The 17,050-nt window shown below is 55.5% G+C and overlaps 1 long non-coding RNA gene across 1 annotated transcript; it reads left to right on the top strand.

The window, feature by feature from the left end:
* The first annotated feature begins 14,616 nt into the window (after positions 1-14,616).
* On the top strand, positions 14,617-16,703 carry LOC143845281 (uncharacterized). Its single transcript, XR_013234335.1, has 3 exons — positions 14,617-14,724; positions 15,528-15,608; positions 16,036-16,703. It is a non-coding gene; the product is annotated as an uncharacterized LOC143845281 (long non-coding RNA).
* The last annotated feature ends 347 nt before the right edge of the window (positions 16,704-17,050 follow it).

The following is a 17,050-nucleotide window of genomic DNA, read 5'->3' as shown; positions in this document are numbered from 1 at the left end:
TGTCCAGCCGCTGCTTGAAGACGGCCAGTGAGGGGGAGCTCCTCACCTCCTTAGGCAGCCCCTTCCCCTGCTGAACTAGACTCCTAGAATCCTAGAGTGGGAAGGGGCCATGCAGGCCATCTAGTCCCACCCCCTGCTCAGTGCAGGATCAGCCTCAAGCATCCAGGAGAAGGATCTGTCCAGTCGCTGCTTGAAGACGGCCAGTGAGGGGGAGCTCCCCACCTCCTTAGGCAGCCCCTTCCACTGCTGAACTAGACTCCTAGAATCCTAGAGTGGGAAGGGGCCAGGAAGGCCATCTAGTCCCACCCCCTGCTCAGTGCAGGATCAGCCTCCAGCATCCAGGAGAAGGATCTGTCCAGCCGCTGCTTGAAGACGGCCAGTGAGGGGGAGCTCCTCACCTCCTTAGGCAGCCCCTTCCCCTGCTGAACTAGACTCCTAGAATCCTAGAGTGGGAAGGGGCCATGCAGGCCATCTAGTCCCACCCCCTGCTCAGTGCAGGGTCAGCCTGAAGCATCCAGGAGAAGTTTCTGTCCAGCCGCTGCTTGAAGATGGCCAGTGAGGGGGAGCTCCCCACCTCCTCAGGCAGGCCACTCTACTCCTGAACTACTCTGATTGTGAAAAAATGTCTCCTGATAGCTATCTGAAATCGTTCCCCTCATAGTTTAAACCCATGACTGCGGGTCCTCTCCTCTGCTGCCCACAGGAACCTTTTCCTGCCTAAGTGGCATCCTTTCAGATGCTTAAAGACCCAGGGCCTGCAAGGCCGGCCCTGACACAGAAGGCACAAGTGATGAACCTGCAGTTCTCTTGTTGTTCCCTGTTAATTGGGAGAATTTCTAATCCTGATTTGAGTATAGGCACACAGACGGTTGGCTGCAGTTCTCTGTTTGCACCCGTCTCCCCTTGCAAGAGACCAAATCACATTGGTCTAAACCAGGGGTAGTCAAACTGCAGCCCTCCAGATGTCCATGGACTACAATTCCCATGAGCCCCTGCCAGCATTTGCCGGGGCTCATGGGAATTGTAGTCCATGGACATCTGGAGGGCCGCAGTTTGGCTACCCCTGGTGTAAAGAGTGCCCAAGTAGTAACTCTCTCTCCCCCTCTCTCTGTGTCTAACACATGACACAATATGTGTATGGGGGGGGGCCCTTCTCTGTGCTGTGACGGAACCGCTGCCCCCATGTCATGTACGGTGGGTGAGGCTGCACCCCCCTGCACCCCCCCTGGCTGCTGGAATAAGGTCAATAAGAATGGGTTGTGGATGATTTGCAAAAGACACGGATTTCATATCCCATACATTTGGAAGAAGTGTTTGTGTGTTGGGGGGGGGGGTTCTGAAAACACCCATAGAGATCCTGGCTGGACTGGGAGCCTTTCCCCTGTACGCTGCCTCTCCTTAATTATGCACGGGTCCCCTTAACTTTTCCTTTTTTTTGGAGGGGGGGGGGATTCAGGCATAATTAAATCAAATTCTCCCCGCCAAGATGTTTAACCAGCACAAGGGAAGGCACTAACTAAAAAAGGTGTAAATTACCCTGCTTATGAGGCAGCGGCGTCATTAGCATAACCCTGACGTAATTAACTCCCGACAAACTATCCCACAAATATTAATTGCCTCAAACTTCTGCCCGGCTGGAATGTATTAATAACAACGGTAATTATGTATAGATTGGGTTGCTGAGAGTTAACGGCAGGGGAATTTGATTTGTCCCTCCGAAACGCGATAAAACTGGAGGGAGGGTTCTCCAAACAATCAATTGATATTTAATTAACAAACACCAGCTTTTGGAGAGGGCCTCAATTAAGCGTCCGTAATGCCTAATCTAAACTGTTATGGTGGAACGCCTTGTAATTCTTTGAGGAGGCACCAATGTCCCCTCTGATCTGATGGCAGGGTTTCTGCAAAAGTTACAGCGCTAAAACGGCTGAGGATTAATGCCATAAAACTCGCTCTTGGCTAATTAACTAATTTAACAAAAACCCATTTCTGGCCATCCGAAATTCCGCATTCTAGCTGAAGTACAGAGGGGTATATTGAGGTGCTACTTTCTCCAAAAGCCACCTGCCCGGATTGAGAGAGGGTTGTAGGAGAGAGCTTCAAAGGGCTGTTCACACAAGGCGGTAGTGGGTCCTAAGTGATTAGCACGGGCCCCAACGGGGGTCCCCATGGGCGCCATTCTGCCCACAAATACCATTCTTTAAAAGGGTGCCATATAGAGGATGGAGCAGAGTTGTTCTCTCTTGCCCCAGAGGGACAGACCAGAACGAATGGGATGAAATTAATGCAAAAGAAATTATGTTTAAACAACTGGAAGAAGTTCCTGACAGAGTGGTTCCTCAGGGGAACAGGCTTCCTCGTGAGGTGCTGGGTTCTCCATCTTTGGAGATTTTTAAACATAGGCTGGATAGGCATCTGACAGAGAGGCTGATTCTGTGAAGGCTCAAGGGGGTGGCAGGTGACAGTGGATGAGTGAGAGGGTTGTGAGTGTCCTGCATAGTGCAGGGGGTTGGACTAGATGACCCAGGAGGGACCTTCCAACTCTGTTATTCCATGATTCTATAAGCAGTGGGGCTTTTGCACAGCAGAGCTTCTGTTGGGCTATTTTTGACCTGATTGGCTGAGTGGAAGAACCATTCGTTTTCATGCAAAAGGTCCCAGGTTCAATCAGCATCCCCACAGTTAAACGGATCAGGCAGGAGGTGATGGGGAGGACCTCAGCCTGAGACCCTGGAGAGCGGCTGCTGGTCTGAGTAGACAATCCTGGCCTTGATGGATTGATGGTCAGTATAAGGCAGTGTGTTTAGGGGCATGTGTGTCCTCATTTTTATTGGGTGGGGCTGTGGCTCAGTGGCAGAGCCTCTGCTTGGCAGGCAGAAGGTCCCCGGTTCAATCCCCAGTGGCATCTCCAGTTAAAAGGCCCAGGCAGGAAGGGATGGGAAAGACCTCGGCCTGAGACCCTGGAGAGCGGCTGCCAGCCTGAGTGGACAATACTGATCCTGAGGGCTTGATTCTGTTTAAGGCAGCTGCATGTGTGTACCTTCTTGGCCATGCCTCATAAGTGGAGAACTGGCCTGCTGAGAATATACAGTGATGTTATACATAGTTATATGCATTTTATAATGTTATATATTTTTATAAGTAAATTAATCTGTAGATTTTATTGACAAATTTTAAGTGTTCTGTAAATGATACATTCCCACATTCTTAAAATTCACCAATAAAATCTACACATTCAATTGCTTATAAAAACAAAACATAAAATACAACCAGCACTTGTAACCTGTCCTGAGCCCTCGGGGAAGACCAGGCTAAAGTTCAAGAATCAGTAAATAAGGTCTCCGGTTCAATCCCCGGGAAAGGACCGGGCAGGAGGTGGCTGGAAAAACCTCCCAAAAGCAAAAATCACAGCTGGCAGGATCCAAGTTCATTGCGGGGCCGTTATTCCAAGAGAGTCTTTAGCCACGCTTGCATTTGTCTGCCATCCTTTGTCAGCAGTTCCAGCACCCAGTTGCCCTGCGGTGGAAACACCAAGGAGACGACTGTCCACTTGAAATCATGTCGGGGGCAGCCTGGGGACTATTTTAACAGCTCCACTAGATATAGGATTGCGTGGCAGTCCCAGGGGTGGTATAGCTCCCGGTGGAATGAATTTGGATTCTGCCAAACAGAGCGGTGCGGTTTGCTTTTGTGCCTGAAGACCCTGGGGAGACCCTGGGGAGCAGCTGCCCGTCTGAGTAGACAAGACTGACCTGAAGGGGCGCCAGTCTGGTGTGGGGGAGGGCAGCTTCATGGGGTTGTGTGTGGGTGTCCACAGTGGAGGGCCAAAGATGGCCCTGAGGCCAAAGCTGGTGGACCATGAGAGCTTCCCTCTCAACCCTCCGGCTGCTGCACCATGCCTCTGGAGCAGCTGGCCAGGTTGGGCTGAAGATCCTGAAAGATGGCTGAGCTGCTCCCGGAGGGGACATCAAGGGCCCGGGGCCACAACTGACCCCTTGGTGGTCTACACCAGCTGTTGGCTAAATCCCAGCCATCAAGAACAGGGGTAGTCAACCTGTGGTCCTCCAGATGTTGATGGACTACAATTCTCATGAGCCCCTGCCAGCAATGTAGTCCATGAACATCTGGAGGACCACAGGTTGACTACCCCTGTTCCAGAAGACCCACCTGGAGATGGGAGAGATGGAGCACAGTGTCCACCATGGGCCAACCATATCCTGTGTCCCTTTCTACAGGTACCCAGCCTGCTGCCCAGCCAGAGGAAACAGCGGGCACTTGATTTCCAAAACTGTCCACCTCCACCTCCAGGTTTTCTCAGGAAGTGACATCGTCATGCCTGCCAGGCTGCTTCCTCCCCCCATTGACCCCCCACCCCCCTTACCATAGCTAGGCTAGGACATTCCTGGAGGTCTGGGGTGGAGCTTGGGGAGGGCAGGGGCTGCGAAGGGGAAGGGCCTCAGCGCAGTATAACGCCATGGGCTCTGCCTTCCACAGCCGCCCTGTCTCCAGGAGAGCTGATCTGTGTCGTCTGAAGGGAACTCTCATTCCAGGAGGCCCAACCTGGAGGCAGCGAACTCTACCCTGGCAGCGCTCTGGCTGAGCTGCCTGCGTTGGCCCTCGTGTCTCTCTCTTTGCTGCCTCCAGTGGGTCGTAAATAAGAGAGAGTCCCCGTCCACCTGGCCCGTTTGTCGTCGTGAAATATTAATTGGCAGTCGAGGAAGGGCTCGTCTGTCCAGGTGGGCTTCCGATGCTCCAGCTGCCAGGGGATACGCAGCAGAACTGACGTGGCCCCCCCTCTCTCCCTCCACCCCCCCCCCGCCCTGAGCTCTCTGTCCCTCTGAATGCACAGAAGGGCTTTGGGGGACAAGGCAAAGGTGCTTGGCAAGAGCTCCGCTTTAGCTCTTGGGGAGGTGGGGAAGAGGGAGAAAACACAGCCAAGACGCAGTGATGCCAACCTCCAGCCAGGGCCAGGAGGGGCTTATGGATTTGTGGGGCCCTAGCAGGGCGCGGTTGTGGCAGGAGCAGCCAGAATGGGGGCAGGAGACCCCCCACAGAGGAAAGGGATGTCCTGAAAGAGAGAAGGAGGGGAGGGAGGAGGGAGGCTCGGCTCAGACCTATTGTGTGGGCCCCCTGGAAGCACGGGGCCCATAGAACAGGGGCAGTCAAACTGTGGCCCTCCAGATGTCCGTGGACTACAATTCCCAGGAGCCCCTGCCAGCAAATGCTGGCAGGGGCTACTGGGAATTGTAGTCCACGGACATCTGGAGGGCCACAGTTTGACTACCCCTGCCATAGAACATACTGTGGAGATCCCCTGGAATGACAGTTCCTCTCCAGACTACAGAAGTCAGTTCCCTGGAGGAAAAGGGTGCTTTGAAGGGTGGGATTTGTTGCATTGCACCCCACTGAGGACTCCATCCTCCCCTGATGCCACCCCCCCCCCCCAAATCTCTGGGCGTTTCCCAACCTGGACCTTCCCCCCTTGCCCCTCCCTCCGTCACTGGGCCCAGCAGCACCTTGGAGCAGTGGTCCCCAACCTTTCCGAGGCTGGGGACCGGCAGGGCATCGGGCCGCGCCCCCGCGGACCGCGCCCGTGCGGGCCACGCCCGCGGATCGGGCCGCGCCCGCGGGCCGCACCCACGGATCGGGCCGCGCCCGCGGGCCGCGCCCGCGGACCGCGCCCACGCCGCGCCCGCGGATCGGGCCGCACCCGAGCCGCGCCCGCGAGCCGCGCCCGGGCCGCGCCCACGGATCGGGCCGCGCCCGCGGATCGGGCCGAGCGGGCGTGGCCCGCACAGGCGCGGCCTGGCCCTGATTCCCTCTCCTCGCCTCCCGCAGTAAGTAGCTTCCCGGGCCGCAAGCTTGCGGCCTGGGAAGTTTTTTACTGCGGGGGCGGGGCGGGGAGAGGGAGCCGCGGCCCGGTGCCATGGCCTTTGCGGCCCGGCACCGGGCCGCGGCCCGCAGGTTGGGGACCAATGCCTTGGAGCATTTGTGGCCCAAGAGGAGCTTCCCTGAGTGGATGCCCACAGACGTGGTTAGCCTTTCGGGAGCTGCTGGGCTCTTGCTCTCTTCTGCTCAACCGGCCAGGGCTGGCAGCTCTTCTGAAAAGCTTCTGGGAGACGCAGCAGAGCCATTTTGCATCCCACACAGCTGGCGGGGGAGGTCTGAGGGAGCCAGCCAAGTGCCGAAGCTGACAGAGGCTGCATGTGCTGGAAGCCACAGGTCTGCAGTCGTCAAGTGCTCAGGTCTCTGTGCGAAATCCCAGCACGGTAGAACACGGACAACCATATGCTGAAATGTACGGCTGTCTGGAGACGCCAGCGTGCAAATCACCCCCCTGTTCCTTTGCCCGCTGCCTCACTCATGGGGGCCCTGCTAGTTCTGCTGGGAGATCCGCTGCTTGGGGGTCTCCCCCCCCCCCCCGCATACCTCTTCTTCCTGCAGTTACAAAGGAGGGGGAGGGGCACACTGGTTGAGCACAAAGTGCAAAACAATTTGCCAGAGGAGGGGGGCGAAACAAAAGACACCCAGGCAGAAGTAACACAGGTTGATTGCTGACATCTGGGATGGCGGTGGTGGAACAAGCCATCGAGTCGCAGCCAAAAGGGGCTGAAAATAAAACGGCCGGTATTCATAGAATCATTGAGGTGGAAGGGTCCTTTGAGCTCATCCAGTCCACCCCCTGCTCAAGGCAGGATCAGCCTTGATAAGTAGTTGTCCAGCCACTGCTTGAAGACTGCCGGTATTATAATGCCCTTGTGGAGATCTGTGTTGTGGCCTCATTTTGTGTTCGGTTGTCTGGAGATGAGCTGTAAAACTGTGTCCTGGTGCTGAACTGGTTGTGAGGCAGGATGGTGACTAGATGGACCCGCCCTGGTCTGACCCAGCAGGGGTTTTCTTGTGTCTGGTGACCCCGTAGGGTTTTCAAGGCAGATGCAACAGGAACCAATTTACATCCAGCTTGACTGAGAAACACCTTTAGGAATATAGAAGAAGAAGAAGAGTTGGTTCTTATATGCCGCTTTTCCCTACCCGAAGGAGGCTCAAAGCGGCTTCCAGTCGCCTTCCCTTTCCTCTCCCCACAACAGACACCCTGTGAGGGAGGTGAGGCTGAGAGAGCCCCAAGATTACTGAAGAAGAAGAAGAGTTGGTTCTTATATGCCGCTTTTCTCTACCCGAAGGAGGCTCAAAGTGGGTTTCATTTGCCTTCCCTTTCTTCTCCCCACAACAGACACCCTGTGAGGGAGGGGAGGCTGAAAGAGCCCTGATATTCCTGCTTGGTCAGAACAGCTTTATCAGTCCAGTGGGGAGCACAAGGTCACTCATCTGGCTGCATGTATGGGAGCACGGAATCGAACCCGGCATGCCAGATTAGAAGTCAGCACTCCTAACCACTACACCAAAGTGGCTCTTATAAGCTAAAAAATGTCATTTACTCTTTGAAAAACAAATCAACTTGTGATGTCTGGGGGACACTCTGGTATTTGAGCAAAAAGGCTATGGTAGAGATCAAATTCACCATAGAGTTTTTCCCCAGAGTGCCAGCCTGATGGCACTGCATGCTGATGTCACTTCTGGGCCCTGTTGGGAGGGACATGGACGCATGGCTGCAGCATCGGCTGGGCTTCCCAGTACATCCCTCCCCCAACACCTGCCATTTGCCAGAAGGCACCTGGCTGTTTTTCTTGCGTTTCAGGTGTCAGCAGAAGAGGTTTCTATTTACCCAACTCGTGGGTTGTATTTGGTGTTTCATTTTGGGTCCTTCAGGGTTTTTTTGGCGTGTGTCATTTTTCTGCTGACGATTGCTTTTCAGTGGTTCTGATATTATTTTAGCTGTGCTAGCTATTGTCCTTTTATGTTGCAAATGGCTGTTTTTTAGTAAATATGCAATAAATTCTCTGGAAAGCTTTGATCTGAGAGTTCCCGGAATGCAGATTTCCAGTAAAAGATTCTAGCAAGGCAGGAAAGCTGCCAGGAGTCTGTGGCCCTGAACAGACGCTGGTGGCCAAGAGGAAGCTAAGCCCAGTCAGCCCTGCAGTGTAGGCACACCCTCCGTTCACACCCTGGCCACCAGCCTCATGAGCCAAACGGGAAGGCAGAGTACAAATGTTTTAACAAATGAATGGATACAAACCATGAGAATAAAGAGTGTTGGTTTGCCCACAGTGGGAATTCCAGCATTGTGCAAAAACTCTGTGCTAAAACCATAGATTCCTCCCCCAAAGGCCAGGAGTGATGTGAGCATGTCAAAGTTGCTTTCCCATGTCTGCTAAGAACTAGAATCGACACTGCAAACACCCTTGCGTTTTGCAAAAGCTCCGTGTTAAAACTATGGACCTGCAGATCAGTTGTCATTCCAGGGGATCTCCAGGCCCTACCTGGAGGCTGGCAACCCTAGCTATGAGGCAAGAAGTGTGCCCTCCTGCTGCTCCTCTCTCTCCCGAGCCTTTCGTGAGCAGCCTTCATAGTGCGTGCCCCTCCTCTCGGTCGGCGGTACCTTCGGCAGGAAGACAGAGAAGAGGTAACAGATGGGGTGAGCCTGCTCCAAAAATAGGGCCATGCATCTTTAACCAGGTCCCAGAGGGTGTCAGGCCACACTGCATTTTTGATGCCTGGCATGACTGCGGGCGTGGGGGGGGGGAGCAGGGAAAGGAGGCCTCTGTGCCCAGGCTCACCTGTCGACCGCTGCAGGGCCAGGATGAATATTTCATGGCTGCCCTTGCGGTTTTTGGCAGCCGCAGGCTGGTTTGCTCTCGCATCCATCTCCCTTCTGCAGCTCTCCCGGTGCTATCTCAGCCTGAGCAAATCCCCCTTCCGCAAGAGACGAGCCCCGTTCGTTCGGCTCCTGAAAGATTGATAAGGCGGGAGGCGCAGGCTGGCACGGCCCCCTCTGGGGGGAGGCACAAGGCCAGCAGGATGGCTGAACAAGGGGGGATGAACCGCCCCCCCCCCCACGGAGACACGCTTCGCACACTGATCCCTGCCCAGCTCCCGTGCCCGAGTGTGGGACCGCCCGAGGAAAGAACAGGCCTTTACAGACCTTGGCCTGAGGTGAAAGAGACGCCTCACAGCTGCGGGCAAGACATGGAGCCCAACGCCCGGGAGCCAAAGGCGGCGCCAACACGGCTACACTGCCAGCTCTTTGCCAGGCATAGCGTTCTGCGCAACACGGAGGCTGGTGCGCCTCAGCAAAGAGAACGCCGATCCCTCCCAGAGCTCTAAAGCAGGGGTAGTCAACCTGTGGTCAACCTGTGGTCCTCCACATGGACATCTGGAGGACCACAGGTTGACTACCCCTGCTCTAAAGTTGGCCTCTGTTCGCAGCTGATGCCCAGAATGGCTACGATCGTGGAGCCAGGAACGCCTGGAATCGTAGCCCATCTCCAGGCCAAGCAAGTCAGCTCCTCCAGGCTGGGAAATCCTGGGGGGAGGGGAGGTAAGGATGCCAACTTCCATGTGGGTCCAGGGGATCCCCAGTTATACAGGAAATGTTCCCAAGGATGCTTCATTCGGGATCTCAGAAGCGCTGGGCACATGGCCCAATTGAAGGGATATTCTTTTGCTGCCCAAACAAGGCAGCTGTCTTTGCCAGGTGACACCAGAAAAAATCCCAATAAGCAGCAAGATGCAACGATGGGATGGGTGGGTGGGTGGGGAGGTGGTTCCGCCTTTTTCTCCAGGGGAACTGATCTCTGTTGTCTGGAGATGAGCTATAAATCCAGGGGATCCCCAGGTCCTACCTGGAGGCTGGCATCCCTAGAACATGTGAGAGACTTTTCTTTGCCCGTGACCTTGGAGAGCCTCTGCCAGCCTGAGAAGGCAATGCTGCCCTTGCTGGACTCAGGTGGTCTGATGCGGTCGAAGGCAGCTTCATGGAGCTTAAATCCCAGCAGGGAGCAAAACCTGCCCATGACCCCCAGTCCCCCCAAAGGTCAAAGTGTACCAGGGCTTCTTCCGCCCTGGCCCCAACATGGGGGGACACTCAGCCAGCTGAGATGAGGGCCCTGCGGGTCCTCGGATCATTCTGTGGGGCCCGCAGGACACAGCTGTTCCTCCAGCCCGATGGCTGAGGCCAAGAAAGGACCAAAACGCTCGCTGCCCTGCCTCAAAGGGCTCACATACAGGCAAAGACCTCCCCCCCCCCCGGCAAGGTGCTTTATGTGCCCCCCTCTCTCTCCGAGAAAGAGTCAGGCTCTCCAAACTGCTGGGATTTACTCCTAATCCTAATGATTTTAGGATTTTATATGACTTTGCTGATTTTATATGATTTATGAACGATTGCGGGCCACACTGAGTCCCTGGGGAAAAGCGGCATATAAGTGGGAAACAAAATTAAGTAAAAATCAAACCTGTGTCCACGTTCCAGCATCCCCCAAGAAGGCCGGGGGGGCTTCGGTTCCCAGGATTTTGACCTGCGGATAGGCCTGGCTTCCCATGTGGGGATGCTTTGCGGGCTGTAGGTCTGCTCTGTTAGAAGCGCCTGGAGCTGCAATGTCAGCAGCACCTCCTACATTGGCAGCGCAGGATCCGTGCAGCGCTGAGATTGATCGGTGTTTTCCTAGCAGGCGCCGGCAGCTGCCTTGGACGTGCAAATGGAGACGAAAGGCAGCCTGGCAGTGCGGTCCGTGGCCCCCTCCCCTCGCAGCCACTGCCAGCAGGATTGCTCATAAGCATGGGGGGGGGGCGGGGGTTGCCACTAAAGACCATCAGAAGAGACCCACAGGGCCAGATCATGGACCATCCTTCTAGTCCAGCCTCCTGTCTCACACAGGGGAAAGCCAGCCCCTCTGGAGGGCCAACAGCAGGGCAGAGAGGCCGAGGCCTTCCCCTGAGGTTGCCTCCTTGCTCTGGGATTCAGAGATTTGGTGCCCCTGATGTGGAGGTTCCCCCCTCAGTCACCATGGCTTGTAGCCCCTGATATACCTTCTATTAATCTCTCTAATCCCCTTTTTAAGCTGTTTATTTCTGTGGCCATCACCCCATCCTCTGGCAGTCAAGTCCACATTTGAATCGCTCTCTGTGTAAAGTCGGATTTCCTTTTGTGCATCCTGAACCTTTTGAACTGAAAATGCTGCCAGGGACTGAACCGGGGACAGGACAAGGCAAGGCTGCCTCAGAGGGTATCCCCACCACCGCAGCCTGGTCCTTAAAGTGGCGCTGCCAGGGATTGGACCGGGGACCTTCTGCCTTCAGACTCCACCTCTGGGCCCCAGCCCCACAAAGAGGAGAGGGCCGCTGTCCAGGGTCTGAGGGGGAGGTCCTTCACACCACCTTCGGCCTGGTCCTTTCTAGCTGGAGACGCTGCCGGGGACAGAACCTGTGACCTTCTGCATGGCAAGGTGAGGTTCCATCACTTACTCTCAGGCCCTCCCTGTTATGTACTCATGTTGTGAATTGGGGCCCTGAGCACCTGCTGTTAAAAACTCTGCACAGGAGGGAGTTCATTCATCACGGAATTCCCAGGGTCTGAACAGGAAATTAATGGCTCCGATCTCTGAAATTAATGGCAGGAAAGCATGGCTGCTAAGGGGTGGTGGGCAGCAGCAAGGCACCGATCCATCCTACCTAAAGGGCCTTTGCATTCATCTTTCTCCCTTACCTGGGCTCTTGTTACCTGGGAGCTTTGTTTGGGCTGCAAAAAAGAGGAGGCACCCAGAAATAAATGCTTCCGAAAACACCTGGCCATGCACACGCGGCAGCTGTTCACATCCCAGAGGACCAAATTCAGCTCTTCTAATATGTCTCTCTGTTGCTGTTTATTTCTCACGTTTCCCAGCCCACCTTGCACTGCACACCCTGGTCTTTAAATTGATGCAGAACCACCTGTTACGAGGCATGTGAATCTGGCGCATGATGGTAGAGGCTTACCCCCATTATATAGAAATAGGAGGGGAAATTGATCGCAGTCAGAGCAGTTCAGCCGTGGAATGGGCTGCCTAAGGAGGTGGGGAGCTCCCCTCACTGGCCGTCCTCAAGCAGCGGCTGGACAGATCCTTCTCCTGGATGCTTGAGGCTGATCCTGCACTGAGCAGGGGGTGGGACTAGATGGCCTGCATGGCCCCTCCCCACTCTAGGATTCTATGGGTCTAGTTCAGCAGTGGAAGGGGCTGCCTAAGGAGGTGGGGAGCTCCCCCTCACTGGCCGTCTTCAAGCAGCGGCTGGACAGATCCTTCTCCTGGATGCTGGAGGCTGATCCTGCACTGAGCAGGGGGTGGGACTGGATGGCCTGCATGGCCCCTTCCCACTCTAGGATTCTAGGAGTCTAGTTCAGCAGTGGAAGGGGCTGCCTAAGGAGGTGGGGAGCTCCCCCTCACTGGCCGTCTTCAAGCAGCGGCTGGACAGATCCTTCTCCTGGATGCTGTAGCCGTTCCGAAGATTCTGCCACGGAGATGGGTTTTGAGTGGCCGTGGTCCCGGTGGGGCCTGCCAGATCTGGAGGGGAAAGGGATGGGGAGTGTTTCTCGTGCCACGCAGAGCTCTGTTCCCCTCGGGCCGCCCGCTCCTTTCGGAAGCCTTTCTCTTCCTTTTGCGAAGCAGAGTCTCCGCCGTCCGGGACGGCCACTTGGTGCTTTGCTTCTTGTTCTTTGCATCCTTTCAGGTTTCCATCGTGTCTGCAGATTTCCCTCTCTTCCTGCTTGGTGAAAAGAAACTTAAAACCGGAGCCGACCTTCATGTCCAGAGGCCACCTCTGGGAAACGCTGCCTGTCAGCACCTCTGCTCTCTCTTTGCTGCGTCAGCCTGGGCCCAGGCACTCTCCTCTTTGGGTTGCCAACCTCCAGGTGGAGCCTGACTGCTTTAGAGGGTGGGCGCTGTGCTTACATACCCTTCTGAGATCCCTCCCCAAACCCCAACCTCACCAGACTCTACCCCTCTAATCCCCAGGAACTGCCCAACTTATTGGCAATCCTGCCTTCTCCCCATCCAAAACAGCCAAGAAAGGGGGCCGACCCCATATCCTGCCCTCCTGCGCTCAGCCTGAGAAGCCTGGATCACCACTTGGTTGAGAAGAGGTGGGGGGGTGGATTCAGGTGGGCTGCCATATTGGGCTTAACAGAACGCTTAACAGAAACCAAAGAACTGTTGTTATAGAAATATATTAAATACACGTTTTATGGCATAGCACTAAACAAGAACAATTAAAAACCACACATTAAATTCACAGTAGAAAATATACAGAAACCCTTTGAATTACACAGAGTGCAAAAAAAAAGATAGTTGTAATTTCAGGGGTTCTCCAGGCTCCACCTGGAAGATGGCAAGCCAGCTCAGCCTCTGCACTACTCCTTCCTTTCTTCAGGGCTTGTGCAGCAGTCTGTCTCAGCGGATTGTGTCCTGAGCTCCTTCGACCTCACGCGACGGCATCTCCCGCGCTGGTCCTGTCCAAAATCTTTGGGTTCAGGCAGATGTTCCCTTCTGCTCCCGTTGGGTCTGAGGCCCATGAGAGGGTAGGGCTGCATATTCGGGAAGGACAGGACTTCAGTGGGGTGCAAGATCATAGGCCCCACCCTCCAAACAGGACCACAGAGATCAATTCCCCTGGAGAAAATGCAGCCAGCTGGGTGACCTTGGGACAGCTACAGTTCTCTTAGAGTTGTTCTCTTTGCAGATCAGTTCTCTTAGTGCTCTCTCAGTCCCATCTACCTTGCAGGGTTTCTGTTGTGGGGAAAGGAAGGGAAAGGTGTTTGTAAGCTGCTTTGAGACTCCTTCAGGGAGTGAAAAGTGAGGTACAAAAAATAGCTCCCTCTCTCTCTTCAGCTTTTTCCTGGACCTCCCCAGGCTGCATCCCCAAACCTCGAGGACCATCCCAGGCAACCCTCCCCTCCCCCTGCCCCAAACCCCAGGGGTATATGTCGGGGGGGGGGGGAGGAGACCTGGCCACTTTCCCTCCAAAGCATCCTTTTTCTCCAGGAGAACTGATATCTGCAGCTCGGAGATGGCCTGTATTTCCGAGGGAATTGAGAGCCAACTTGGTGCTGTGGTTAAGACTCTAATCTGGAGAGCCGGGTGTGACTCCCCCCCACACCAGCTGGGCGACCTGGGGCCAGGCACAGTTCTCTCAGAGCTCTCTCATTCCCCACTGCCTCCCAGGATGCCTGTTGTGGGGAAAGGAAGTGAAGGCAAAGGGTGAGCCACTTCGAGACCCCTTCTGGGTGTAAGAAGCAGAGTACAAAAAAAACAGCTTTTCTTCTTCTTCTTCTTCTTCTCCTCCTCCTCCTCCTCCTCCTCCTCCTCCTCCTCTTGGCCTCCCCGGTTGCCAGGGTGCATAGGGGTCTTGCAGAAGAGAATGAGGGAGTGAGACCCCCCAAAAAAAGGGATTTGAGGGCACCCCCCCTTCCCCTCTCCCTGCCTCGGACCGCCCGCCTTCCTTTCTCGCCGGCTGGCTCAGAGAGGCAACCTGGATGAAGGATGCGTTTCCGTTCCCAATAAGCAGGACTCCCAGTGGAGTTTTGAGAGCCTGCTGACTTGGGCACTTTCATTTCTGAACGCCTCCCTTTTAGCAGCTGTGGAGGGCTTTGACAGGCGCTTCCTTGAAGAGAAGATGGGGGGGGGGCTGGGAAGGAGCAGAGAGAGGGGAGGAGGCCTGCCAAGAGCCATCTTAATCATTTGATGAGGGGAAGGGGAGGAAAGCAAAGGAAGAGAGAAACTTGGCAGGTTCCAGATGAAGCCGGAGACGCTTGCGAGGGGAAGGCCGGGCACTGGGGTTCCGCGGTCTCAAGGCGGAGAGGTGAGCTCGTGCGGGAAGGCGAATGCAGGGTGGAGGAAGGGTTGCCAACTTCCTGGTAGGGCCAGGAGACCTCCACGAGTCGCAACTGAGCTCCAACCTGGAGCTGTGGAGGGAGAGATGCTGGTCCCCTGGTGGGGCCTGGGGATCCCTCAGAAGGACAGCTCCTCCCCAGGCAACAGAGCTCAGTTCCCCTGGAGAAAAGGGCTGCTTTATAGGGTGGGCTCTATGGGATGATTCCCCACTGCCCCAAATCCCACTCGCTCCTGGCTCCACCCCCAAAGCCAACTTCCAGGTGATGGCTGGAGACTTCCTTGAATGACATCTGAACTCCGGGCCATGAATATGAGCTTCCCTGGGGGGAACAGCTGCTTGGGAGGGTGGACCCTGCCTCAGTGGGCCCTGCTAAGGCCCCTCCCCTCCCCTCCCCAAAGCCCACCTCCCAGGTGCACCACCATCTACATCTCCAGTCATTTTTCAACCCAGAACTGGTGGCCTTCAGAGGGTCGTGATCCTCCAGGTGGGGCCTGGAGATCTTCTGGAACTACCGCAGACAGCAAAGATCTGTCTCCCTGGAGAAAATGGGATGGACTCTATGGCCTTGCGCCCCAATGAAGTCCCTCCCCTCCCCAGGTCCCAGCCTCTCAAATCTCCAGATCTCCAGAAATTTTCCAACCCTTAGTTGACAACCTTGTTTCTGCCCTTTCCCAGGCTGGCTGGCTGGCTGGCTTTAGATTTTAAATTTCCACCCTTTGTTTGTTTGAACATCTCTCCGGCTCTTCTCTCGTGGTGGCCGGAAGCCGCAGAAGAACACGTCTGAAGTTGCCAGGTGGGATCTGGGGCTCTGCTGGTTTTAGAGCTGGTCTCCAAACAACCAAACAACCGAGGTCAGTTCCCCTGGAGAAACTGGCAGCTTCAGAGGGCAAACTCTTTGGCATACCGTAGATCCTAGGGGAAATCCCTCCGCAACCCGAATCTCCAGGAATTTCCCAGGCTGGAGTTGGCGACCCTAGGAACGGACCCTCTTTGGTGCAGAGGTGGTGGTGAGGGACCGTGAAGGGGGACGGTGAGGGCTGCGGGCAGGAGTCCAGCCCGGTCCATTTGCTGGCAAATGGAGGGGGGCCGCTGAAAGCTCCTTCCGGACCATTCCTCCCGAGTGGCCTTGAAGCGCCTGCCTGCCTGCCTGCCCTGCTAACCGTCTCCTCGTCCTGATTATTTCATAAGGGACAACTCGGCCACGGCGGCTCAGGGCCCGTGAAGCATTAACACGGCCGAGAGCTCTGTCTTGATTAATTCTTTATTCTTCGGTTCCAGGCTGGCGCTGGCCGCAAAGAGAGAGCACAGGCCGACCGTCAGCGGGGGTGGAGGAGAGACGGCGTGGACGCTGCTGCTGCACCGGGCAAAAGGGGCCAGCCTGATGCTTCCCACGGAGCTCGGCCTTTGCAGGCCAGATTCGGCTCAAGGGGAGCAAGGGGTGCCCAGTTGTAGGACCGCCAACCCCCAGGGAAGGCCTGAGGCTCTGCGGGAATTCTCGTGGACGACCAGGATGGCTTCCCCTGGAGAAAAGGGCTGCTGTGGAGGGTGGATATCCCACCCTCTGCAGGACCCCGCCCCGAACCTCTGGGAAGTTGCCTGCTCAAAGCTGTCAATGCTGTTTCCCTGTACAGGCAGCCTGTGAACGCAGAGGTGTGTGTGTGTGTGTGGGGAGGGGGGGTTGTGTCTTGAGGCTGCCAGTTCCGGGATGGGAAGTTCTTGGAGGCTTAGAAGTGAAGCCAGGGGAGGGACCTCGGCCATAGCGATGACTCTGCAAAGCAGCCATTTCCTCCAGGAGAACTGATCTCTGACATCTGGAGGTGGGCAACAGGGTTGCCAGACACTCCAATGGAAGCCTGGATCCTCACCACCACCACCACCCCCAGGCCCTGCCCCCTATCTCCCAATCAGTTGGCCAATAGGGAGGGGCTTACCAATAGAAAGATGACCTAGGCTGCATTGCTAGAGTCACACAGGAAGTGACATCATCACGCCAGCAACATCCTAGCGACACTAGGATTTGGGCACCAACTCTATGGTAGAAGCCTGTTTTACCATAGAGCTTTTGCCCAGATTCCAGAGCATTGCCTGGAAGTCACTGGCATGATGATATCACTTCCTGTGTGATGCTGGTCCCATGGCAGAGGTGGGTGAGGGTGAGAGAGCCCTGAGATTCCTGCTCAGTCAGAACAGCTTTATCAGTACTGTGACTATCCCAAGGTCACCCAGCTGGCTGCATGTGGGAGAGGAGCGGGGAATTAAACCTGGCTCGCTAGATTAGAAGTTTGCACTCCTA

This window comes from Paroedura picta, chromosome 9 (assembly GCF_049243985.1).
Source record: "Paroedura picta isolate Pp20150507F chromosome 9, Ppicta_v3.0, whole genome shotgun sequence".
NCBI classification, from domain to species: Eukaryota; Metazoa; Chordata; class Lepidosauria; order Squamata; family Gekkonidae; genus Paroedura; species Paroedura picta.
This window is presented reverse-complemented; position numbering and strand designations above follow the sequence as displayed.